Source organism: Puma concolor, chromosome D2 (genome assembly GCF_028749965.1).
Source record: "Puma concolor isolate L17-30 chromosome D2, mPumCon1.1.hap2, whole genome shotgun sequence".
NCBI classification, from domain to species: domain Eukaryota; kingdom Metazoa; phylum Chordata; class Mammalia; order Carnivora; family Felidae; genus Puma; species Puma concolor.
In genome coordinates, this window is record NC_141677.1 from 58,142,288 (window position 1) to 58,168,886 (window position 26,599).

The 26,599-nt window shown below is 39.9% G+C and overlaps 1 protein-coding gene across 11 annotated transcripts in view; it reads left to right on the top strand.

The window, feature by feature from the left end:
• Positions 1–833: 833 nt before the first annotated feature.
• Positions 834–26,599, top strand: part of R3HCC1L (R3H domain and coiled-coil containing 1 like) — a 95,256-nt gene continuing 69,490 nt past the window's right edge. Inside the window, exons 1-4 of one of the 11 annotated variants that reach the window (XM_086680581.1) lie at positions 912–931; positions 2,216–2,274; positions 4,522–4,681; positions 25,515–25,623. The gene's annotated coding sequence lies outside the window, so the exon portion shown is untranslated. Of the gene's footprint in view, positions 2,275–4,521; positions 4,682–25,514; positions 25,624–26,599 lie in introns of all 11 variants that reach the window. The other 10 variants (XM_086680582.1, XM_086680577.1, XM_086680579.1 and 7 more) reach the window with 10 other exon arrangements.

Consider the following 26,599-nt stretch of genomic DNA (forward strand, 5'->3'; position numbering starts at 1 on the left):
AGAAATAATGCAGGTCTGAGTTAAATCCCTGGCAGTGGTCGTGAGGAGAGAGCAGAGTCAAGAGATACTTGGGAGATAGACTCTACAAAATTTGGTGACTGTGTGGGCATGAGTGGAAGAGGAAGCAAGAGAAGGAGAAATGTAGGCTGGAAGTTGGAGTGAATATTAGTCAATAGGGGATGGGTGGTTTGCTTTACAAATTGCTACATTTGAGATGCCTGTGGGACATGGATGAAAAGGGGTTGTTTATGACGTTGGGAAGCTCAGGTTTCTCGGCCCGCACCTTTCACTTCATTGCCAGGAACTCTGGAGAACACAACTAATAGTTAAGAGATGGGTTAGAAAAAGAATTCTGGAAGGAGACTGAGAAGGATGGCGTGAGAGGAAGAAAGAAAATCCAGAGAGTGACACAGAAAATAAATGATAAAGAATGTCCAACAGCCTCAAATGGCGTCTAAAGGTTAAGTTAGAAGACCTGGAAATTCCTCACGTGAGTTTGGCAATTAAGATAACGATGGCCACATTGCCATTTTCTTCGGGAGCAGAACCTGCAGGGCAGAGCACGAAGGAGGAAGTGGAGACGATGGATTATATTGCCTTTTTCAAAAAAACTTGGCCGTTAACGGAAAAGGCGGGATGGTGTAAGAGCGGGACGGGAGGACGTCTGAGCACGTTTATAGCTAAAGCGAAGCCCAGAGGGTTGAGCAGACGGAAGCGCAAACCCCTTCTCCCCTTGGCAGCTCTGCCAGCCCTCCCCCCACGTGACCGGGAGGCAGCCTGCGCAGCCCCGGCCTGGAGGGACTACAGCCCCCAGAAGGCCCCGCGGCGCGGGTGGGGGGAGGAGTCGAGGCCTGGCGCGCGCCCCAGCGGCGCGAGCGGAAGAGCAAGAGCTTCGAGGAGGTGGCGGAAGCGGAGAGCGACGGCACGCCCGGTAACGAGTAGCCCCACGTCCCTGTCCTTTCCTGCCTCTACACCCTTAGCTGGGGCTGGTCGCTCCACTTCTCCCCACACACTTTGGACAAGACTTCCTTTCTCTTTTTGTTAGTTACCGGTATTTTTTTCCCCTCACGTGACTCACGGGGCGGGTCTCCGTCTGGGGCGGAGGTTACTGGGAAGCTGCCGCCCTTCGACCCCTGCGGGCCCTGGGTTGCAGGGATCCTCCCGAGGCCCTTTTGCTGTCCTAGAGGCTGAGCGCCCGATTTGGGGCCTCTTCCCAAATACTCTCTGCGGAGAGGACATTCCTTTCCCGGGTTTCAACAGGTACTGAGCGGGTCCGTGGCGATCCCCCCAGGGGTCAACGGGGCTGTGGGCCTCAGAGGCCGCCCCGAGAAGACCCCGGGGCTGCTGGCGATTTCCGGGCTGCGAGCATTTTGAGGGAGTCCGCTCGGCTGTCCAGGAGCCCCGCGCTATGGGCATGAGCTGGGAGTGAGCTGTCTGAACGGGAGGATGTACTTCCTGGTTTGTTGGGCGGCCCTCGGAAACCCCCAAGTCCGATTATTAAAAGTTTTCTTTACTCAATAAAGCCGCCTCTCAGAGTTGAGAAAGGAAAGAAGCACAGGGTTTGGAGACTGATGTCCTGAGACGAGTCTCAGGTCTGTCACTTGCTGGACTTGTGATCTTTTGTAACCCGTTTTCCGCAGCCTCGGTTTCTAGATCTGAAAAATGGGGCTACTAGTCTTTGGCCTGCCTGCCTTCCAGTGTTGTGGGCGTCAGCGGATAATATGTGATACGTGGGAGAAAGCATGTATCAGATATAACTTTATCCTCCTGTCTCCAGTCTAGGTCAGTTGAATTTTAAAACCACGTTCATGTCTTTGAAACTCGATTATAAACATGACCATGCTCTTTGTGAAAAGCAAATGATTTAACAAATAAGGGGAAGTGACTTTGGAAACGAATACAAGCCGTGCAAACGTTAAGCCATGTACCTCTTGAAGAGGTGACTTGAAGGCCCTGTCACCTGTGGAGTCCGTTTTAAACTTCATCTGCGAATGAAGGTCTCCCAGAGTTAGGACACTTCCCTACCCCCAACACACTCGCCTGTGAACCCGTTTTGCTCAGTTATAACCTTCCTTCACCACAAAAGTACAAGGATCTCAGCACTTTCTGTTCATCAGTTGTGCTAAACTGATGCCTGTCTCCAGCAGGTCTTGTATTTTTTTTTACCCCCTTTAAGATACTTCTGGTGCTAAGTCTAGCTCTAATTCTAACACAGTTCCACTGACCTTGTGTGCACAGTAGCTGAAATACTGGGGTCATCTTCATCTGTCCTAGGTATGTATGCTAGAAGTCTGTTTCCTCATAGTTAGAATTCAGAATATAAATAGCCCATATTCCAGTGTTCTGGCAGTTAAGATCTGAGACTCTAAGCAGGTAGCTTTTTTGTCTTATTTTTCCCCTTGTAGAGAATGGGATTTTACAATCAATACAAGGGTTTGGAGGTGTAGTAATAAGGTAATCCTAACTTGTATTTATACTGATATCATCGGTTGGAAAATGCTTAAATGTGGTTCAAAAAAACAGGATGGCGGTACAGTGAATTAGTCCAATGTACAAAGTTGAACACATTGCGTTCAAATCCTGGTGTTGTGACTTACTTTATGACTTTTGGCAAATTAGTTGACCCCCCTGAGCCTGATTACTCGTTTCTAGGATAGATACAATAACATTTATCTTGCAAGGTGTTCATAAGGATTAAATGAGATGTTAATGTAAGAAACTTAGTAGTGCATAGAGTAAGTGCTCATTGCTTTGTTACTTTTGTAATTGTTGACTATGATGATCAAAAAATGATAATTTAGATAATGTATTTTCTTGAGATTCTTTTTTTCCCCAAAATACTGTAAATAGAAATTCTCATTCTGCAGTGTGTTTCTTAGCAATTGTATTTTATATAAAGATTATATTAGGCTATTTTTCACTTTTAGAGGTTTCTAAAATGCTATTGTGAAAAGATTGTTGTTTGGGATGTGCTTTGGTGCTTCATTTGTAACCTGCAGTAAGGATGCTGTTTTCTGTCTGCACATTGTAGCTTGTAGTAGAACAATTATCTGTGTTTATGACTTAGTTATTGACTATTGACTAGGACATAGTTTTATAGAGCCATTTTTTGGTCCTTCCCCTCATTCCTGCCTTTTTTTTTTTTTTTTAAGTCAGACTGTTTGACTCCAAAAGTTAGTTAGCTTAGTGGGTAGGTTCCAGAGAGCTTGGTGACCTCATTTTTTATTAAGGTAAAACTCTTAGTGACATTGGTGTACACATTTGCAAGGAGTGAGAGTTGAGAGAAACCAAGAAGGATAGTCTAATAGAGAAAATTGATCTGTTGGTCAAAGCAAAATCTTAGGGTTAAGAATTGAAAATATTCATTTTTATTTCCTACAAATGAGTTTTGACTACAAGATACCTGCAGACTCAGATTTTTAGGAAATGTTTCCTTTACTCTGTTTTAATGTGGTATCCTCTGGCTCTGCCCTGGTAATTTCATTCTTCCAGTTATGAATCTGCAAGGTAACTATTTTTTCACTATAGACTTTTATACAAAGCTATGACAATAGTCATTTCCATTAAAAATTACTTTGCTATAATGTATTATTTTTTCCTTTGTCTTAAATGCTTGTGTTCTTAAAGAACAAGAATCTTTGCTGTTTTGCTTAAAGAAGTTTTGGAAAGTAAACTCATTCTCAGCTTTAGCATCTAAGTGTACTTAGTGGATATGCTCAGTAATGTCTGTGCTGAATAGTTCTGAGTAAGAACATTTTGTTGATTGTCGTATGTCCCTAAGGCATGCTGTTGAGAAACTATATAGTATTGTGGAAATAACCTAAGCTTTGGAGTCAAATCAAAGTTTGAATTCAGGCTCCACCACTTAATAGGTTACGACTTTGGTTCATATTATCATTCTGAGTTCATTTTCTTATCATCTGTAAAACAGGGATAATAATAACCAATCTTGCATGACTGAAAAGATTAGAGATTTTTTGAACTAGGCACGTACTAACCAGGCTTAGCAAAAGGTAGATTATGTTAGCATTACTTTAAAAAATTTTATTATTATATTTTTATGATAATCATTGATTTTGGTCAAACATTTATAATTCATTCCTCTAATACTTCACATGATCAGTGTGTTTTGTTTTGTTTTGTTTCTGTTAGCCAAGGTTAAGGTTGTTGACTGTAACCATCAACCCATGAAACATAGCAAAGCTAATTGGCCAAGATTTTCCAATCTGTGACCCTGTCCTCATTAGCTCCGTAGACTAACCATTCACAAAATAGCTCACCAGAATGAATGATAAAACTGGTATATTGTCGATTCAGTACTTATGGACTCATTAGACATAATAGAATTAAGTGAACTAGTGCTAGAATAAAAGTATAGATTTTTAATGATAAACCTGTATAAATATAAGACGAGCCCTCACACTCTGTATAAAATTGGGGACCTACAGGGTGATCTTTGACAATCATTAACCTGAGTTATAATTTAGACATTTCTTCTTTGTTGAACTGTATTTGTTGCAGACTTCCCACTTATAGAAGTGGAAAGAAATGGAACTAGGCTATTGGTAGCTTGAAAGAGAACCCTACTTCTATGCCACCCATCAGAAAATGTGCTCTTAGCTAGTGGAGAAAACATTTAGAGTTCCTTGTTGATGAGCCCAGCAGGATGGATGAAGTCTGGGTAAGTCATAAGAGTTTATTGAATTACGGAAAGATTCCAGTTGACAGAGCTTTAGATAGAAGAGAAGTTATAGGGTGTTGCTCAGCAAGCTGTAAGCCTGCATTTGAAGAGGGTTTTCTACTCTCTCAATAAAACATAGACCAGTTGCTTCCAGTCTGTGGTGTGCATTTTTCACTTGTCTCATGCTAGCTTTCTATATAGCTTTCCATTCTTCAGATTCACTCTTCAGTTTTATTAACATTTGTTGTCCCTCTTATATCTTTTTTTTTTTTTTTTTTTTAATGTCAAACATGGTTGTTTCCAGACTAGGGATAAAAATAGAGAAGCACTGTTGGAAACAGCAGGTCTGGTGTCTAGTATTGTGAGATTCCCAAATAACACTGTTAACCTGTTAATATAATGGTATAGATTTCTGACAGCTCCTGACCATTTTACTTGGTACAGAGGCAAAAACAGAGGCAAAAGGTATGTGGCACTCCTTAATAGGAGATTTGCTTCTTAGGAAAGAATACATGTAGTGTTAATACTGGCTTGCAGTTGGGCTGTTTCAAGTTTTTTTTTTTTTTTTTTTTTTTGCCATGGAATACCAGAAGAGTATTAAAGAAGAAAAGCACTTGGATATAGATCCTAAACTCTCAAATTTATATCAGTATTCCAGTATGTGTTTTCTTATCATCTATAAAATAGGGATAATAATACCATTCCTGCTAGTTTATCAAGATTAGAGGGAAAAGGTAACAGAAATGTCTTGGAAATGGGGTAGGTAGCTGTGGGGAAGAAACTGACCAAAAGGCAGAGTCCATGAGAGTAACCCAAACACCTAACCACGCACACACACACAGACATGCGCACTGGAGGGAAACAGAAAGAAGAACACACACAATAGGCAGAGAATGAGGGTCATCTAGAGACGGGAAGTCAGAAACACTGAGAGAGACAGTCTGAGGCAGAGTTAGAAAGAACAGTAATCAGAGATGTAGAGAGAAGGGCCACCTTAGAAATGATAGATGCAGAGAGGGAGACAGAATGCCGGAGGGATCTGGGAGGGCATGACCAGGAGATGGAGAGCTTATTGAGGTAGTTGTTTTCTGTTACCTGAGGAGACCTTCTAAATATTTGTAATTAGCAAGGAAAGGGAAGAAAAGTAGATATTAATAGCAAACAAGTAACATGTTTATGCAGTTTTTATTCTACTGAAAATTCTCCTTAAATTCTAAATTTATTTTGTATATTTGGCATGCTGACACCAGAATAGCTTCTGTTACAGATCTATTAACCTCTTGCTTGACTCTCTTCATAGTGTATTTTAAACACATTTTTAAAAAATTAAATAAAACTGTTGTTTTCTTTTGGAGTGCCTGGGTGGCTCAGTCAGTTAAGCATCCAACTCTTAGGGCACCTGGGTGGCTCAGTCGGTTAAGCGGCCGACTTCGGCTCAGGTCATGATCTCGCGGTCCGTGAGTTTGAGCCCCGCGTCGGGCTCTGTGCTGACAGCTCAGAGCCTGGAGCTTGTTTCAAATTCTGTGTCTCCCTCTCTCTCTGACCCTCCCCCGTTCATGCTCTGTCTCTCCCTGTCTCAAAAATAAATAAATGTTAAAAAAAATTAAAAAAAAAAAAAAAGCATCCAACTCTTGATTTTGGCCCAGGTCATAATCTCATGGTTTGTGATATCAAGCCCCACATTGGGCTCCGTGTGCTGTCAGCACAGAGCCTGCTTGGGATTCTCTCTCTCCATCCCTCCCCTGCTCATGCTGCTCTTTCTCTCTCTCTCTCTCAAAATAAATAAAAAACATTTTTTTCCGAGGCACCTGGGTGGCTCAGTCTGTTAAGCGTCTGACTTGGGCTGAGGTTATGATCTCAGGGTTCCTGAGTTCAAACCCCACGTCGGGCTCTGTGCTGACAGCTCAGAGCCTGGAGCCTGCTTCAGATTCTGTGTCACCCTCTCTCCCTGCTCCTCCCCTGCTCAGGCTGTGTCTCCCAGAAAAATAAACATTAAAAAAAATTAAAAATTTTTTAAATGTTTTTTTTAATTAAAAAAATTTTTTTTAATGTTTATTTTTGAGAGAGAGAGAAAGAGACCGAGTGCAAAGCAGGTGAGGGGCAGAGAGAGAGAGGGAGACTTAGAATCCGAAGCAGCCTCTAGGCTCTGAACTGTCAGCACAGAGCTGGTCTGGGGACTGGAACTTGCGAACCCAGAGATCATGACCAGAGCCCAAGTCGGATGCTTAACTGACTGAGCCACCCAGGTGCCCCCCCCACCCCAAATTTTTTTTCTTAATAAATCTGGTACATGGTTGCTGTAGAAAACTTGGGAAATAAAGAATTAAAACAACAAAAAACAGCCTCATAATATAAGCACATAACGAAGGCCACATTTTTTTTTTTCGCATTCTTTTATTTATTTATTTATTTATTTATTTATTTATTTATTTTTCAACGTTTTTATTTATTTATGGGACAGACAGAGACAGAGCATGAACGGGGGAGGGGCAGAGAGAGAGGGAGACACAGAATCGGAAACAGGCTCCAGGCTCCGAGCCATCAGCCCTGAGCCTGACGCGGGGCTCGAACTCACGGACCGTGAGATCGAAGGCCACATTTTTCATATGTTTTTTTAGTCTTTTTTTTCTAGGCATCTGCAAAGCTCTTCTACTTTCCTAAAGAAATCAAAAAGCTTTTTATGAGTCCAAATGATTTTATAAATTAACTATGGTGGAATTAACTTTATGTACCAGTTTTGGCACTTAAATACTTCTATAAACTATTTGTATACTTGTTTTTATTTCCTCCCATTCTAGATTAGATTAATAACTATATGTTATTTACCTTTGTGTTTTAAACATCTAGCAAAGTGTTCTACATGTATCAGGTATTCAGAATATATTTGACATGAATTGTTGAGTTCCCAAGTGGAAACTGTCTTATTTAAACAGGTCTGTCCAATTTCTCATTGGCAGATTAGACCTTCAGTGTTGAGAAAAGCTTGATATTAGAGTGTATGTGTGCACGTACGTGTATAGATTTCATATGAATGGAGCTACTGAACTAGGAAAGGGCGCTTTTTCTGGTTAGCTTTTTGTGTAGCAAGCTACTCCAAAACTTAGCGGTGTAAAATACCCATTTTATTATGCTGTGGATTTTGTCTGAATTCAGACAAGGTAGTGAGGAGATGGCTTACCTGACCTTTAGGTGGAAAGACTTATAATTAAAAGCTGGTGGTGACCTGCCGGCTCCTGGAGGTGTCAGCATTCATGTCTGGGGGCTAATGTGGCTGTCCCACAGAACACCTGCCTACAGTTTCTCCACATAGACCAGTGGAGCTTCTTGAGAGCAAGGTGGTGACTGTTTCCTAAGAATGAGCATCCTAAAAGAACCACGCGGAAACTGTACTGCCTTTTGGGACCTACTCGTGAAAGTTACATAGTGACATAAGCTTGCCAGAGTCAAAAATAGCAGTTACACTGAACCCACTTCTCACGGGAGAAGTGTCAAAGTCACATTGTGAGAAAGGCTGGGGACAGGAGATAGGTGCCATCTTTGGGAAAGACAGTCTGTCACAAGCACTTAATTGAACTGAAAAATAGTAAGTTACAAATGAGTTAATACAATTATCACATTTTGAATTTCAGTTCATAAATTTCCTGTTGAATCTTAGTAAGGATTTCCCCCACTGTTGATAGCATTTTTATTCATTTATTTTAAATACTTATACTAAACTTGTAAAAACTTTTAAACTCAGAGCTATTTTAAGTTACTTTTTTGGCTTTTGAAATCTGAACAGGATCTTACTTCTTTTTTTAACCCAGTTTGCAAGTTGGTCAGTATCTGTATTTGGGCTTTTTCACATCCCTTTTTAAATTTCAAGTATTGTTTTGTAAATAATATGGTACATGTTCACTGTTGAATATGTGGAATATCAGGAAAGAAACAAATAAAATCCATGCATAATTCCACCTCTTAGATGTAACCAGTTTCAGGTCCATAATTTCTTATCCATGTTTCCTAAATTCAAACTGTTACGAGAATGGGAAGTCTTTAAGAAGTTTGTGGCAAACTGTGTTGGCAGCAAAATTCAGTCTGCACTGATGTCAGGCTACTGGTAGTCTTTATTTTACATAGTATAGTGATTTATACTTTTCCCATAGAAGTATTAATGTGTTTAATTAGAGTTTTGCCCGAAGCCCTAGTTGGAATATTTTGTAACATATGGAATATGTACCATATTAACCTTTGTAAAATATAAAAAAAGTTCGTGAATTGTGAAGCCTCTCTGGCCCCAGGTGTTTTGGGTAAGGGATGTTGGACTGGAATTAAAAAGACTAGTGCCAGGAAAAGATGAATTTATAGCCTATTTAGTGGTCCTAAGTTTTTTTATCCTATGAATCTATTCAGAACTTTTGTGCTTTCATTTCACATTTTCATTTTAGGAGACTACCCAGAAGGAAAATTAGTAGTCTTGATTTGTTTATGTGGTGTGTAATTCTCTACAACTATCCCAAATAACAGTTGCAGTCTCAGTGTGACCATCTTTCAATACATTCAGAATTTCTAGTGACCTTTTAGGCCTCTTGACTCTTCTAGTGTAACAACCAATGATTTATTAAGTGCTGGAGTCAACAAGCCCCAGGAGCCATGTAGCTCTTGGTTTCTGCGACCATTGTTTTTAATGTGACGTTGCTTTTCTTTCACTTACTGCTGTAGTGTTTCTTTTTTGTACTGTGCTTCTTGTTTATTTCCTTGGGTAGCCTGAAACTTTTCTTTGCTTCTGACACTTGAGTTCAATGTCAAGGAATTTATCCTTGACTTCATAATGTCATATAGTTTTAATTTTTAAGTATTTCTTATTATAAATTCAATATGTGCTCATTATAGAGGATTTGGAAAATATATCCATATTTTCACCATCTGGAAGTAACTATTAACATTTAAGATTATTTCCTTCCTATGTATGCCTATTAATGTAATACAGATGCACTTAAATTGGGATCTCTTGCTATTGTATATAAATTTTGTATCCTGATTTTTTTAAAGAAAGGTAACATGTTTATGAGTAGTGTCTGGCAGTTTCTGGAACCAGCATGAATTATATTCTGGGCAGTGATCTTTAAATTTGTATTCACTTTGAGTGGGAACCTAGGAAATGGGTTCAAATTCTGGCTTTCCCATTGCCAATCTGAATACCAGGGCAAGTATTTCCCTGAATACCAGGGAAAGTCGTATGATAAAAACAGTGAGAAGGGTTGTCCTGGCAGCTTTGTGGGCTGACCTCTAGTTGAGAGTGGCTGGGGAGTATTTCAATACAGCAGTAGTGGGGTAATGTGGAAACAGAAAACATGATAGCTCTCGTGGAGGAAGAACAGTAAATATGGGGTTGGAAAAGCTGAAAGAATCAGAATATCTCAAAGTTTTGAGCCTGACCTAGCAGGTATATTGTAGTGTCATTGATAGTGACATTGGGAAAAGAGCTCAGATAGGCCTAGGGAGAAAGATAATGAGTTCAAGTGCTAATATAAATTTTAGGTTTTAGATTATTTGAGTGCTAGTTAAAAAAAAATCTGGTGCTTTAAAACTAAAGAACGTAAAAATGAAAGGTCTCACTTTTAAAGTATTTGTTTTTGAGGCCATACATTTATTTTAGCAAATAAGTATTCTTTGGAATTTGTCTTTTGAAACTGCTTTCAGAAACAGTAGAGTCAATACAAGAAAACCAGTCTCGTTGCTTGATGATCATATCCTTTGTTTTCAAGAGAGTATTTTCTAGCTTGATCACTCATCTTAATTACTTATTTCTAAGTGATATTTGACAGTTTCTAAAAATGATTCTGCAGAGGCATAAAACTTATTATCATGGTGGATATTTAAATGACTGTCATGTGGTTGCTGAAGACAACTTAAAAAGTCTTAAGCTGTGATAGCATCCTTAGAATAAAGTACTAGTGTACATTGGTTAGGAGGGTGGGTTCTAGACAGCCTAGGTTTGAATGATCTCTTTGATACACTAGTTATATGTTTTGAGCAAGTTACTTAACATGTCTGGGTCTCAGTTTCCTCATTTTTAAAATGGATATGGCACAATACTTCCTGCTTCATAGGATTGTTGTGAGGATTAGCTCTTAGACTTAGAACTGTGCCTAATAAATATTAAGAGCTCAGTAAATATTAGCTATTTATTACCCTCACAATAACTACTGCTGTTGCTACCACCACTACTTTATTTAATGTGTGCGTTTTAAAAATCACTTGTATTCCTGTTTAATTATGTCACATACAAGTGGAATGATAGGCAGCTGGAGATAAAATTAGAGGTCAAAGATCTGACACATAGAGATGTTATTTTAGAATGTTGGCCTAGAACCCAGTGGGAGAAGAGTGGAAAAGACCAACAATAGAGTATTGAGGAATACTCACAATAAAGGAGCGGCAGGAGAATGTTTAGAGAAACAAAACAAAGAGTGTGCCTTAGCATAGCGGTTATACTAATTAGGATTAGATTTGGTTGCAACCAAATAGCAGAGATTTAAACATCATAGAAGTGTATTTCGCTCAACGTCAGGAATTCCCAAAGTAGTCTAGGACTGGTATGGTCTGTCTGTCATGGTGTCATGTTGTTGCACTTCTCTGCATGGATTCTGTTCTTTTCTGAAGTCACTTTATAGTCTAAGATAGTTACTGGAGCTCCAGCTGTTTCATTCACATTCCATCCATCAGAAAGGAGGAAGAAAAGAACACATCTCCTTCCCTTTAAGGATACTTACTGAAAGTTACACGTACCACTTTTGCTCATATTCTATTGGTGAAAATTAGTCACGTAGTGACACCTTTCTGCTGGAGAGATGGGTAAATGTAGACTATTCTGAGTGGTCAGTGCCTGGGAATAAAGAACAGGAACAATCAGGATAATCCAAGTGTGGCTAGATGAAGAATACAAGGTAGACAACAGAATTAATTGTCTTTAGGACAGTTTGTCATTATTGGTAATCCTTGATAGAGTTTCTGTACTTATAAAAATTATGAATATAAAACCACTCTTGTCAGATTGCGTTAACAGTACTTTGTTTTTAGGGTATAATCCTTTACAAATCCTTGTTTGTTTTTTTTTAAGTTTATTTATTTTGAGAGAGAGCATGCACTCATGCCAGAGTGGGGGATGGGGGCGGGGGGGGGGGGAGAGAGAGAGAGAGAGAGAGAATCAAAAGCAGGCTCCAGGTTCACTGCGGAACTTGATCTCACCACTGTGAGAACACAGCCTGAGCCAAAATCAAGGGTTGGACACTTAACTGACTGAGCCACCCGGGTGCCCCACAGATCCTTGTTTAATTAGGATTATCAGTCTCTCATAAGGAAAAAATTATGTGTATGTACGTATATGTATGCTTGTGTGTGTACAAACATACGTATACATAATGTGTGTGTTTTATGTATCTCCTCAACATTGGCATTGGCCGAAATTACTCCACGTTGCCACAGTGTGCCGTAAAATGATGGCAAATAAGCCTCTGATACCTCTCTTTTGTTGTCTTTAGCCCCTAATTTTACTTAGCTTTCCATCCACTCTCCAATTTGGTTGTTTTGGGCAATGTTTTAATTCGTCTCTGTCCTTTTATGTTACTACTCTCTCTCTCACTGCTGTTAATCGTACTTCCCCAAATAGATAAATGAGCAAATTTAATTAAATGTGTTATTTGCACTCTCCTGATCATTAATGAATTTGTAAGTAAGATCAGACCTACAATCTTCCTGGTATTACAATTACTGAATTTTGTCCACTCAAGTGGTAATTATTTGCCTTAAATTTTTTTTATTTTTAAAGCTTCTGTATTTTGTATGTTTGTGTTCTTTCAGTACTAGGAAAAAATGTGAAGGTCTCCCAACAAAAAGGGAGACCTTTTTCCTTAGGATTTTTTTTTTTTTTTTTTACTCCTTTCAATTGAAAATATTTTATTTATATATTTTTTTAAATGATGAACAATACATTTAAGATAAGAAATTCGTCAGTTGCTGTTTTTTGTATTCTATCAACAGACATATAGTTTAAAATAGACAAGCTTTAAAAGTCAAATAGTAAAAACTGAATTTATAACAAAACATAGTGAATCCCCATGCTTTCTAGTTTCTTCCCTAAAGGTAACCACTTTCAGCTCTTCTTCTGGCATTTATGTATCCATATTTCCAAATAATATATGTGTAGTGCTGTCTTTTGATTCACCAATTTTTTCATTATATGTTAAGTTTCTATTAGGATGGAGAAAGTTTTACTGTTCTTTTTTAAAAAAATATTTTAATGTTTATTTTTGAGAGAGAGAGAGAGAGAGAGAGGCAGAGTGTGAGTGGGGAGGGGCAGAGAAAGAGGGAGACACAGAATCCGAAGCAGGCTCCAGGCTCTGAGCTGTCAGCACAGAGCCCAATGTGGGGCTCGAACTCATGAACCATGAGATCATGACCTAAGCTAAAGTCGCTGTTTAAGTGACTGAGACACCCACATGCCTCTGTATTGTTTTTCAACCACCATCACCACTGCTATTCCTTCTCTACCTTCCCAATTTAGTTATATTACAATATCTGGTTAAATGAAATAGTTAATCTTATGTTTACGTTACTGTGCCTGTGCAAATTTTATTTGCTGATAGTGTCTTGAAATAGTAGCCTCTCAGTGCAGTTTTCCATAAGGTCAGTCACAGTAATGTGTTAGTTCTAATTTTCTTCCTTTTTTGGCAACTTCTCTTCTAGAGACCTTCATTGTCCTCCTATCTACACCTACTATCTGGGCCTGCTTCACAGCTCATTTCTGGGGAAGATTTCCCTTTGTTATTCTTAGACTTTTCTTTCCTTTTCAATTTAGATTCCCAGTATTGTAACTCTTAACCTTGCTTATTCCTCATTTACCCTCTTGCTTAGGTAGAGCACATCCTCTGGTAGTTGTGTTGGATTTGAAAGATGCTACTGTGGCAGAGAACATGGGGACGACAGCCTTCAACATGCCTGGCTCTGTCCTAGAGCTTCAGTCTGGATTGATTGCCTTCTACTTCTGGTGCAGTTAGCATCCTGGAATCCCATTCACCAATATTCCTTCACTTCTTTTTTGTATTGAATATCCTGTTTTCCATATCCATGCCTTTCTTTGTTGGGATTTATTTCTTCATTTGGTGTCAGGGTGATGATCCCACTATCTAGAATATCTGATCAGGCAAATCTTGAACAAAGCAGAGTGTTAATCATACATAGTGGTTTTTGGGAGTGTGGAGTTCAGGGATTGGAAGATTTTAAGAGGTGGAAGTAGGTTAACATCATCTGTAGATGCATGGTTATTTGGGTGACATTGTAGTTCATTTGTTGGCCCTCAGGCGGGTGTGTATTGGAGTGAATCTGTCCCTGATTGTTTGGCTTAAAAGAGTTCCTTTTGGGTTAAGTTGTCCTTATCAATTGAATGGATTTGAAACTCATTCTCTTGGCAGTTTACCCTGGCTGGGAACAATCCGTCTTTTCCTAAATTTGTTAGAACTTTAAATTCTTAGTCCTCTGGTGATTTTCTAAGAAGGTGTATTTATTATATGGGAGGTAATTTTTAAGCCTTTCCATGTCAGAGTGTCTTTTCTTTCTGTCCTCACATTTGGTAAATCTAGTTTGTGTGAGTGTAAAATTCTAGATTGGGAATATTTTTCTTTGGAATTTTGAAGGCATAATTATTTCTCCTTGTCCTCTGTTGCTATTGAGAAGTCCTCAGCAAATTTGAGTCCTCTTCATTTGTTTGGATCTACTCATTGGAAACTTGTTCAATCTCTGCTTTGTCCCCAGTATTCCGAAATTTAATAGTGATGTGCCTTGGTGTAGGTCTTTGCCTGTTTTTATGTAGTACTAGGTATTTGTAGGTATTTGGATGTCCTTCTAATTTACAACAATTTGCCTTTTCTTTTCTTTTTTTTTTTTTTGCAGCTAGTGTGTGGGAATGGGAGTGGGGAAGGGTAGATCTTAGCTTTCAACCATGTGCACTTCATCACTGTTTTAAAGACCTCTGCACTTCCAGTTAGCCCCTAAACCAGAGATCATCCCTTTTTACATTCTGCAGAGATAACCTCAAGTCTTTTTTCAGGGAGCAGAAGAGATCTAAGGATCTAACTGCTCCTCAGACAGCTTTCACTCCGTGCCCTTTCTCCATTTCACTTCCAATTCCAGAGGCGGTGCTGTCCGTTCCTGATCCTTGTGTAGGTTTCTGGCTATAAATTGGGTTGGGTCTCAGCATTCTATACTGCTGGATTGGGATTTGACTCCGCAGGATCTGCTGTAAATATTTGCATGTGTTCCAGCTTCCAAAGTTTTGTTACTTTTTTCTCCTTTTTCCACCCTTGTTGTTTTATATCTTTAAAAAAAACAACAAAAAACACTTTACTATCTAGGCTGTGTTAGAGGGCATCATCTTCATTTATTATGGGGTGGTCCTTTCCCTTAATTCCCTGACTTTGGTTGTGACTATTCCTGACTGGTTTATAAAGTAACAGCATTCTTCTCTGAGGAAGATGCAGGTGCCCCCTTTCTTGGCAGTGAGGAGGTCAAGTGCCTATCTGTTCTGGAGGGCAGCTCCTGCCAGGGAACTTATTTGGCCCTGCAAGGACACTAGGGAGTCAGCCACTCGTTCCATGTCTTCATTGAGTTCTCGGGACAGTTTATGATATCGTTCCACAGAAGAGCCTGTGCCTCCTATCCTCGTGGCCAGTCCCTATCCCCGTGGCTATTCTTGTCCCTAGGGTAGTAACACCGCTCATTTATACTGGGCCTTAAGACTGAAGGTTTATGAATGGGGTCCAGATTAGAGGCAGTCAGTAAGAGGAAGGTGAGTGCGAACAGGAACCTCTCGATGTTTTCCCAGCTTTCTGGGGCAACCTCTGCCAATCTGATGGCAAGGAGTAAGGACGGTCTATTTATTTTATTGGACTGGCGATTCCGCAAGCTTCTGCCGTTTGTAGACCAGCCAGCTTCCTGGGTGTGGTTTGAGTAGGGCTGAAGATCCTAAGAATGTAGGACTCTCCAGAAGGTCACTTTGAGCTGTTTTGTCAGACTTGGGTCAGTCTTCCAAGTCTGGGGCTCCTCAGGTTTGGCCCTCTTGACTCTGGAGTGGTGGTCCCATGGAGTGATGTCCGTGACCTTGAGGGCAGTAGGGAGGTCACAGTAACGGTATGAGGCCCAGTCCACTGTGGTTTGAGAGGGTCTTTTTTCCAGTCTTTGACCCAGACCAAGTCCCCTGGTGAGAAGGGGTGTACAGGGGATCCTAAAGAGATTGGGGCCCTATCTGTGGTATATCGTTGTAACTCATCAAGGGTAGCCTCTAAAGCTTGAAGTTGTTCTCTTATTCCCTTATCCCCTATTTGGTGTAGGTCCCCTGGGAGGCTCTTTGGACATGGAAGGGGCCTTCCATATATTAATTCAAAAGGGGAGAAACCTTGAGTTTCTGGTGTGCAACGGACACGCAGGAGGTCCAGGGGCAATAGGTCCGGCCATGAGAGGTCTGTTTCCTGACAGAACTTGGCTAAGGTTCCATTGAGGGTGCGATTCATCCGCTCTACTTTCCCTGAGCTTTGAGGCCAGTAAGCAGTCCAGGTGATGTTGAGGTAGTTGGTTAAAGTTTGTATAATGTCCACCATGAACGCAGGGCTGTTATCACTGTGGATTGTGGCTGGTAAGTCAAACCGGGGGACAGTTTCTTTCAGGAGGACTCTAGCTACTTCCTGGCTCCATTCCGTCCTGGTTGGGAAGGCTTTGACCCATCCAGAGTATGTACAGACTATCACTAGGAGGTATCTAAGTCCTCGGCTTAGTTGGACATCTGTGAAGTCTATTTCAAGGTCCTCAAAGGGGGTAGCTCCTATTTGGACTCCTGGTGGGAGTCGCGGCATGGATCAGGCATTATTCTTGGCACAAGTCACACATTGTTTGCTTATTGTCTGACACAACACGGGCAGCAGACTGATGTAATATTGTTTTTTGAGGAGGGCCTCTAATGCAGTTTTTCCTAGATGGGTGAGTTGATGGTATTTGCTGACTAGATGCCCTCCCATTGTTGCTGGGACGAAGATGCGTCCATCTGGCAGTTTCCACCATCCTTTCTTGGTCTGGGTGGCCCCTTTGACCTCAACCCATTTATTTTCATTTTTAGTGTATCTGGGTGGAGGGCTGGAGTTGTCAGACACCATAGGGCCATAGTAAGGGCCATATGTCATGGCCATAGTAAGGGAGGGAGCTGTGTCTACCTCCTTATTTTCCAATGTCCTTTCTCCTTGCAGTAGACACACTGATCCCTTGCTGAGGAGGCTCTGGGCCTCCCCCCTTTTGGCAGCTGGACCTTCCTTGTCCTTTTGTTGTCCTTTTCCTTCAGAGCAGCAGCAAGGAGGCTGACCTTTTTTCTCATCTTTTTTTCGGCTTCTCTCTCAGCAGTGACCTTCCTGTTCATGTAGACCTTGTTAGCAACCTCGATCAACTGGGTGATGTTCATTCCAGTGAAGCCCTCAAGTTTTTGGAGCTTCCTTCTGATATCTGGGGCAGCTTGGGCCACAAAAAGAGGTGTTTACCATCTGTTGGCTTTCTTGTGCCTCGGGATCAAACGGGGTGTAAATGCGGTAAGCCTTGCATAGCCTCTCATAATAATCCCTGGGGATTCCCCTTACTGCTGGGTGATTGACGGTATCTTGGTCATATTCATGGTCTTCTTAGCCCCTGCTCAGATACCCCAGAGGGGAGTCTCTTGGTACCTGCGGTTGTGGACTTGTCCTTCTTCTGTAGTGAAGTCCCATGTAGGACGTTCTTCAGATGTGGCTGTCCTAGCTCAGGTGCCAGGATCGACAACCCTGCCTGGTGTATGTTCTTCAAGGTATTGCTGAGCTCCTCTCATAATTCTCTGTCTCTCTTCAGTGTTAAAGTGTGGAGCAGCTGTTGGCAATCTTACCAAGTTGGTCAGTGGGTCTGAAAGAGGGACTGCATTAGGTTTGTGGTTTTTTGGAATATGATGGTGTGTTAAGGTTCCAATTGAGGAGATCAGTAGTGGGAAAGGCTGGTAATGCATCATGGAGCTGCCAGGCTGGAGGGTTTTGTTTTCATCGTGTCTCTCAGGTTCCCGCGTCTCTCGTACTGGCATCTGGAGAGCACCTGCGCCTGGCCAAGGGCACAATCTGGCCGCTGGTTCTGGGGGAGAGAGGATCTGCCAGGTCTGGAGGTGGTGGGAGACCAAAGGTGGCAGAGTATCAGGAACCAGGGGGTTAGGTGCTGATGGTCTCAGGGGAGCATATGGAAGGGGCAAGACTAGTTCTTCTGCCAGATCACTGGCGAGAATTTGTGGAAGTGGGGACTTCTGTACCCTAGCCTGTCCCTGTTCGTTGCAGGTAAATCACACCCAAGGGGGAAGGGTTTGGGCAGTCTCTAACTAGGAGTCGATATATGGGAACTGATCTGGGTGACCTGGGTCTCTGGTGACAACACGCCAGACACAGCAGACTGTTGGGACATCTAAGGTTCCCTATGAGGGCCATCCTACACCAAAAGTGGGCTGTTCCAACTCACATAGGGGCCTTAACTTGCCGGGGGTCGTCTTAATTCCATTGTCTCCCAAAAGCTCCTTCTTGAAGTTCTTGATCATAGTCTCAAGAACTGTGGGTGTGCTCTGTCCCGACCTCATAATGTTCCCATGAGACGGAGTCACAAAGACAGAGGGATAGGGGTGCCCCCTGAAATGAGGAGACCAGTCAGATGCCTGTCTGTCCATGTCCCAAAGGAACTTAGGTGACACTTAGCCGTAGTGGTCTCAGCTTTGTGACTTACACTCGGAAACTATTCTGATGCCGCCATAGACTGTATGGTGTTCACTACGGAATCTGACGGACCCACTCAGACTCCGTGGGCTTTTGGGGACCTTAAGGGTGCCTGCCTGTGGAGCCACAGATTAAGTCCTAACTGAAGGACCAGATTGGGCTGCACATTCACTCACACACTCAGACCAGAGGTTAATACATTCCCTCCCTGGGAATCCCTACCTGTGAAACCTCTGAAAGGTCTCTGGGAGGTGATCAGGCTCCCCTTCCAACCTGATGGGTGGGTCTGACTGGGTCAGGGGCCCCAGGCCTTACAGGTGTCTGACGTTGGGTCCAGATCCTCACCTACCAAGTCTCCTCGAATCTGGTGGGAACAGCGGAGCGGGGCTGGCCTGAGGTGACCAAGCAGGAGAGTGCCGAATATCAGGCAGGGCGCGCCTTCTCCATTGAGATTACTCACCGCCTCTTCATTTTCCCCAACCGGTGGCAACAATGGGCCAGTGCAGTTGGGTTTCCCCGTCAGGGAACCAAATGTTAGAGAACCTGGTCTGGATCACCCAATGGAAGAACCAAGCGGCGCTCAGAGATCTTGGAAGGCAAGAGGTTTATTTCACACAGGCAGGCTCAGAGGAGATCATTCTCCAGAGGTCTGAGACCCGAGCGCAAGAATGGGGGACAATTTATAGTCTGTTACTTCCACATTAGTAATAATTTGGTGCACGCTGCAAGTGGGGTAGGAGGAAGAACTCGGAAGGGGAGTCTTCGGGCGGGGACTGGAATTCCCCTATCAGTCCTGTCCGGCCATCTTATAACATAATTTTTCCCTATCAGAATGATACTACATGATCATTATAATTTTAATAAATGAAAGGCAAGTAACAATATGCTGCTCAAAAACAATAATTAAATATGGGTCTGCAAAGAGGGTATTGTTATAGAAAATGAAGAATGCTATGCCTTCCTTGATTGCAGGCTATCCTTTTAATTTCTATAAGTAATTTTTAGAAAAAAACATAAAAATGATTCATCTTCATTATAAGAAAGCTAGCAAATACTGGTAAGTATGAGGAAGAAAATAAGAATCACTTTGATTCCTCAACCCAGTGCTAACCACTATTAACCATTTAGTGTATATTTTCTAGTCTTTCCCGTGCATTTACGTGTATTTGTGTGAGGATGTTTAAATGGAACATATTATATGTATTATTTTGCTTCTCTCCCCATTTTTTCCCACCATAAATGTGTATATCTGTTACGTCAAGAGAATTTTTTGTGTAGAATCTAGAGTCCATACTAACATCTAACAGCTGCTATTCATTTGACTGCAGATTATGTGCCAGGTACTGTGCTAACATCTTTTTCTTTTTTGAGGGGCGTTTAATTTATGTTGACATTATTTCAGACTGCAGAAAACTTACAAGAATCTACAAAAAATTTACTCAGATACCTCAAACATTAACACTTTACTGCTTTTCCTTTTTCTCTCCCTCTCCCTTCCTCCCTTTCTCCTCTTTTTTTCCTACTTTTCCTCCCCTCCTCTTATTTATCCTCCTTCTCCCTCCCTCCCTCTCTCTCTCTTTCTCTCTTTCCATATACATACTATCTAAATATTTCTTGAACTGTTTGACAGTAAGGTGCTGACCTATTTCCCTGTATACCTAAATACTTGAGAGTGCATTTTCTAAAAATAAGGTTATTCTTTTATGTAACCAAAGTATAGTTGTGAAGATCAGGAAATTAACATTGATTTAATATTATTGTGTAATCTGCAGGCTTGTTCAAATTTCAGCCCTTGTCCCAACAATGTGCTTTCATGGCAAAAGAAAATTCTGGATCATGGAGTGCATTCAGTTGTCGTATCTCTTTAGTTTCCTTTAATCTGGAGCATTTCCTCAGTCTCTATTTTTTTTCATGACATTGACATTTTTGAAGAGTGCAGGCCAGTTATTTTGTAGAATGCCCCTAATTTGGGTTTATCTGATGTTTTCTCATGATTGGATTCAGACTATCCATTTTTGGCAGGAATACTGTAGAAATAATGTTATGCTTCTCAGGACATCATGTCAGGTGGTGTAGGATGTTGAATTACTGGTAATGTGATCTCAGATCACTTCATTAAAAATCCATCCTTGCTGATTTATACCTTTAAAAAAAAAAGATTTTTTTTTTTAGTGTTTTAAATGGTACTGTCTGCCAGGTTTTCCCGTGTAGTTACTATTTTTCCTTTTGTAGTTTTGTTGGTAAAATATACATAATATAAAATTTACCAGGTTAGCCATTTTTAGGTATATAGTTCAGTGGGGTTAAGTATTCACATTTTGTTTCTAATTTTCAAATACCTTTGAGAAAACACTTTGAGACTTTATAGATGTTACTTCTTGAACTTTTTTTTAAATTTTTTTTTTAACATTTATTTATTTTTGAGAGTGAGTGAGAGCATTAGTGGGGGAGGGGCAGAGAGAGAGGGAGACACAGAATCAGAAGCAGGCTCCAGGTTCTGAGCTGTTGGCCCAGAGCCTGATACGGGGCTCGAACTCACGGACTGCGAGATCATGACCTGAGCCAAAGTCGGACGCTCAACCGACTGAGCCACCCAGGCACCCCACTTCTTGAACTTTTACTCACCAATTTTAGTATTGATTGGTGATTTCTGCCTGAATCATTTTCATGATGGTTCCAAAATAGTAGATTTAGAAATTCAACATATAGAATATGTAAATCTACCATTTCTTCTACACTTATTTATAATAATACTTTATTTCATAATTATTTATTTTGATGCTGTTCCCCTTTTGGCCTTGCTGTCCCTTCAAGCCGATTCCTATCTCCCTTTGGCTTACCCTACTCATTCTTTGAGCACTGCCTCACTTTTTACTGCAACAAAATGTAGGCTCATCTTGCACTTTCCCAGCCTTAGCCCTGGAATGAGTTATTTCTTTAAGGAGCTCTGGTTGCTTTTGGTAGAGAATAGTTTTAAAAGCCGTGATCTGGACCCTAGATGCCCTCATTGCTCTAGGCCCTCTCAGCAGGCACGTGGAAGCAGTTGTGTTGTGGTTTAAGTGTGTGTCTGTCCACACACACTCAGTACATCTTCATCTGTCTACTGAAAGCAGTGAGTTTATACTGATAACCTCTGATTCCAACCCAGTACTACAGGGTTTATTCTGTCCTTCCTTTATTCTGTATTTAGAACTCCCTCTTCCAACAGGGAAAAATCTAGCCCTGTTATTCATATTTTTACTTATTGGCTCAATCTTAGAATAAACTTAAGAATTGCTAACTCATACCACTATTTAAAAGACACCTGAGCAGAGTTCAGTATTTGTTGATAGGTTTTTCTTTAGCCTAAAGGTATGTACTCTAAATCTCCAGTGTCCAATAAGGTAGCCACTACACATGAATTGTTTTGTAAATGTAAAGTATACACTGGATTTTGTAAATTTAGTATAAACTAAGGAAGGTAAAAGATCTTATTAGTATTTTAGTAATATTTTTATGTTGATTATATACTGAAATATTTTAGATATATTGGATAAGATATATTAATAAAGTTAATTCCACCTATTTTATTGAAATGTGGCTATCAGAAATACTAAATTACATATGTGATTCTCATCATGTTTCTGTTGGACAGTGCTGATCTAAAAACCATGTTTAAAAGTTACTTGGATTTGTTTTCTCTCCCTAGCATTCTTCCCATCCTCACATGGTTATGTTAGTCATTTGAAATACAGTTCAGTTTTTTTTTAATTTTTTAATCTTTATTTATTTTTGAGAGACAGAGAGAGACAGAGCATGAGTGGGGGAGGGGCAGAGAGCGAGGGAGACACAGAATCTGAAGCAGGCTCCAGGCTCTGAGCTGTTAGCACAGAGCCCAATGTGGGGCTTGAACTCACGAAACATGAGATCATGACCTGAGCCGAAGTCAGACGCTTAACCGACTGAGCCACCCAGGCGCCCCTGAAATACAGTTCTGAGTTTATTTTCATTCTGAGTTTTTCTCCCCATCCTAACTGATCTTCCTTATTTTGGAATATGTGAAACGTTAACATGGTTCCAAAAGTAAGAATTGTACAAAAAAATGTATACTCAGAGCAGTGTTCCCCCTTTTTTTTCCCCCCTTTCCACCGGTTTCTACCCCACTCTGTAGATAACCAGTTTCATCATTTTCTGAATTATTCTTACTGTGTGTTTTCCCTCCGGGAATGATGAGATACATGTATATTTTCTGATTTCTTCTTTTTTACACAGAAGATATATACTATAGAAAACTTTTGTGCTTGGTTTTTTCATTTAACACAACATATTTTGGAACCCATTCCATATCAATTTATAGACTCACCCTCTCTCCGTCTGTCTTTTCCTCCCTCTGACAGTTGTGTATCACTACTGTGTTGTGAGGATGTTAACCATTCTTTTATGATGTTTCCAATATTTTGCATTTACAAACAGTGCTATGGTGGCTAACCTGGTCATATATATTTTTGTATGTTGGAAATATATCTTTGGGTGAATTCCTAAAATGGTATGTTTGGGTCAAAAGTTTAGAAGCACGTGTAAATTTCTTAAATATTGCTGTATCCCCTTCTGTGGGGGTTGTATAAATTTGAATTCTCACCAGCAGTATGTGAGAGTGTTTGTTTTCCCATAACCATCAGAGTGTTGTTATACTTCTTAATTTTTGCTAACCTTAAAGGTAAGAAGTGGTATCTCCATATAGTTTTAATGTTTATTTCTTTTGTTAGTAGTGAGGTTGAACATCTGTTCATATGTATAAAGGTCATTTAAATATCTTTTTGGTGTTTGTTAATTGTTTTGTATCTTTTTATTTATTTCTCTATTAGATTTTTTTCTCCCTCAATTTTTCTGAGTTCTTTTTTTTTAGGGATGCTAGCTATTTTAAGTTCTATATGTTACAGGTATTTTCTCACAGTTTGTCAGTTGTTTTTTGGTTATGTGTGTGTGTGTGTGCATGCATGTGTGTGTCTGTTTTTAGGCATTTATCTAGTTCAATGTTTCAGTCTTTTGTTGCATCTGAATTTTGGGTTGTAATTGGAATACCTTTCTCTTTCCCCAAGGTAGAGAAGAATTTACACGTTTTAGTTGTTACATTTGGATCCCTGCTTCGTTTAGAGTTTTTTTTTTTAGTGAATATTATAAAAATTTAATAATCTTCCAAATGCTAATTAGTCATCCCAGTATATTTTTTCTTTAAAAAGTACAGTTTTGCCCCAGTGTTTTGAGATGTCATGTTTAGCATACATTAAGTTTCCATTGAGTTTATTTCTGGACTTTCTACTCTTTTGCACTGATCTGTCTATTCCTGTACCATTGTCACGCTGTTTTAATTATAGAGGCTTTGTAGTATATCAAGGGATAGCTTTTAACATTTTTAATGTGTCATGTTACATCTTTATTTTTCTGTTGAACTTTAGTGTCAGCTGTCTACCTCTAGAAGAAAGTATGTTCAAAATGGGATTTTTATTGGGATTACGTTAAATTCATAAATTACTTGAGGGAGAACTGACGTCTTTATGATGTTGAGTAATGTTGAGTTTTTTTTTTTTTTTTTAAATTTTTTTTTTCAATGTTTTTTTTTTATTTATTTTTGGGACAGAGAGAGACAGAGCATGAACGGAGGAGGGGCAGAGAGAGAGGGAGACACAGAATCGGAAACAGGCTCCAGGCTCCGAGCCATCAGCCCAGAGCCTGACGCGGGGCTCGAACTCACGGACCGCGAGATCGTGACCTGGCTGAAGTCGGCCGCTTAACCGACTGCGCCACCCAGGCGCCCCTTGAGTTTTTTTTTTTATCTGAGAACAAGGAAACAAGCTTTCCATTTGTTCACATCTACTCAGGAATGTTTCAAAGTTTTTATATTGGTTTCGTACACTTGTTAAATTTTCCATTTTTAAAAAACTCAATATATTTGTAGATCTTTGTATCAGTTTTTATAGAGCTACATTATTCTTTCTAATGACTATTTTTGTATAGCTTAGATATACCATAATTTATTTAACCTTACCCATATAGGTGGACGTTAAAGTTGTTTATAATTTTTCACTATTATAAATAGTTTTGGGAGAAGTATTATGGTAGAGGTCAGTTATTACCTTATGATAAAGTATTTGAAGAATTGCCTGGTCCTAAGCCTCTTTGATATGTAAAAGATTCTGAAATATTGTTAAAATGCTTTATACGTTATTAAAAGGTATACCTCCATCAACAATGTGTGAATTCTTCTGTCTACATTTACCAAAATAGGACCTTATTGCTCTTTAAGTCTGTCAGTTTGATGGGCAAACAAAAGTACTGTGTATTTGTATATATTTATTTTGCATTTCTTTGGTAACTGATATGATTTATTTTTTCTTTGCTAGCTGATGAGGTTTATTTTTTATCCATCCATCCAACCATCTGGCATATTCTTATTGAGCATCCACCATATGCCATCCTGTAAGGTAGAATTGTAGTTATGACTAGAAGTTGAGCATCTTTTTGTGGTTTTCATCATTTGTATTATTTTGGTTTTTTTCTTTAAAAAAAAAATTTTTTTTTTTAACATTTATTCATTTTTGAGAGAGAGACATAGCCTGAGCAGGAGAGGGGCAGAGAGAGAGGGAGACACAGAATCTGCAGCAGGCTCCAGCCTCTGAGCTGTCAGCACAGAGCCCGATGTGGGGCTTGAGCTCATGGACCGTGAGGTCATGACCTGAGCTGCAGTTGGACACTTAACCGACTAAGCCACCCAGGTGCCCCACTTTCTCTTTTTTTTGAAGGCAATTGATAGGCATTTCTGCCCCCTCAGACTAGTTCTCACAGGACTGAGAATGAGAAAAGATGACATTTTCTTATTCTGTTTGGTTGATGAGCTACTAAAAAGTATTTTCATCTGTTTGTTTATTTTCATTGCACATTCTATGGTAGGTAAATGTGTTAAACTCTTAGCATTTGCGAAATGAGATAATGAAAGTTAAGAGCATAGACTAGTGTCAAAGAAGTAATTATATATTTTTATAAAAATAACTTTTATTATTTTCCAGGTGAGACAGCTGTTTATCAGAAGGAAACTTTTGTACCATTTGCCTTCAGATAAAATCTGTCTGCATGTTCTAGAGTTTTATTATTCAAAAAATAAATGTCATTTATTTGGTAAGTCAGTTGACTATACTTGTGCGTATTTTATAGAACTGTCGTTTATTTACTCTAAATATTTATTTGCTTATATTTTGTTTCTTTTAGTGTCATTTTAATTGTAACTCATTTAAAACAAGTCTGAGAGTGGCAGTTTCCTGAAGGACTGAGGGTCTCTTAAAGATTTTCTTCTATTCACTGTTCTTAATTTTGGTGTTTGCTGTAGAGAGAACAGGGGCTGGTTAGATTAGAATTAGTTCTCAAAGCTGGGATACTGGTTTTGCTTTGTTTAGTCTCTTCCACTGTAGGAACAGAGAATTGACATCCTTTCAAGCTCTAGAACTTCCCTCTCGTTCATGTATGGAGCAGTGAAGAAGCTATGTTATTATATAGAGGTGTGAAGAACTGACTCAGGAAGATTATATCTTCAGTAAAGCATAAAGAAGCAGAGTGAATAATGCTATGAAAGAAATTAGAAATGAAAAATAATGAGATAGCTAGTGAAACTGATTTTAATTATTTCATATTACTCTATAGGTGTTCTTTTTCAATTAAATTTTTTTCCAAGAAGACTTAGTAAGTTGATATAACCACTGTTATGTAAGACTTTCTTAGTCACATCCTCTTACGGTCTTTTCAGTCTGTTCCAGCTTGTTTCTAATGTTTTGCCAGTGTTAACTGGGTAGCTGATACGTAGGGTGAAGTCTTTAGTGGCAATAAGAGGGTCAGTCATAGCAAATGTTAGAAGATAATTGTACTTGGGTGCTGCTGAAGCATGTGGCAAAAAATTGGAAACTGTAATGAAATGATACTGGTGACTTGAAGAATTTTCTTTTAAATGGTTTTACACAAAAATAATGAGAAGTAAATATTGACGTTCAGAGCTTAAAGTATTCTCAAATGGAATCTAAGGATGAGGACTATAGCTACAGAAAAAAGGGGAAAGAAGATTCTCCTATGATATCTTTTTTGGTGGTGTCTTTGCTTTTGTTAG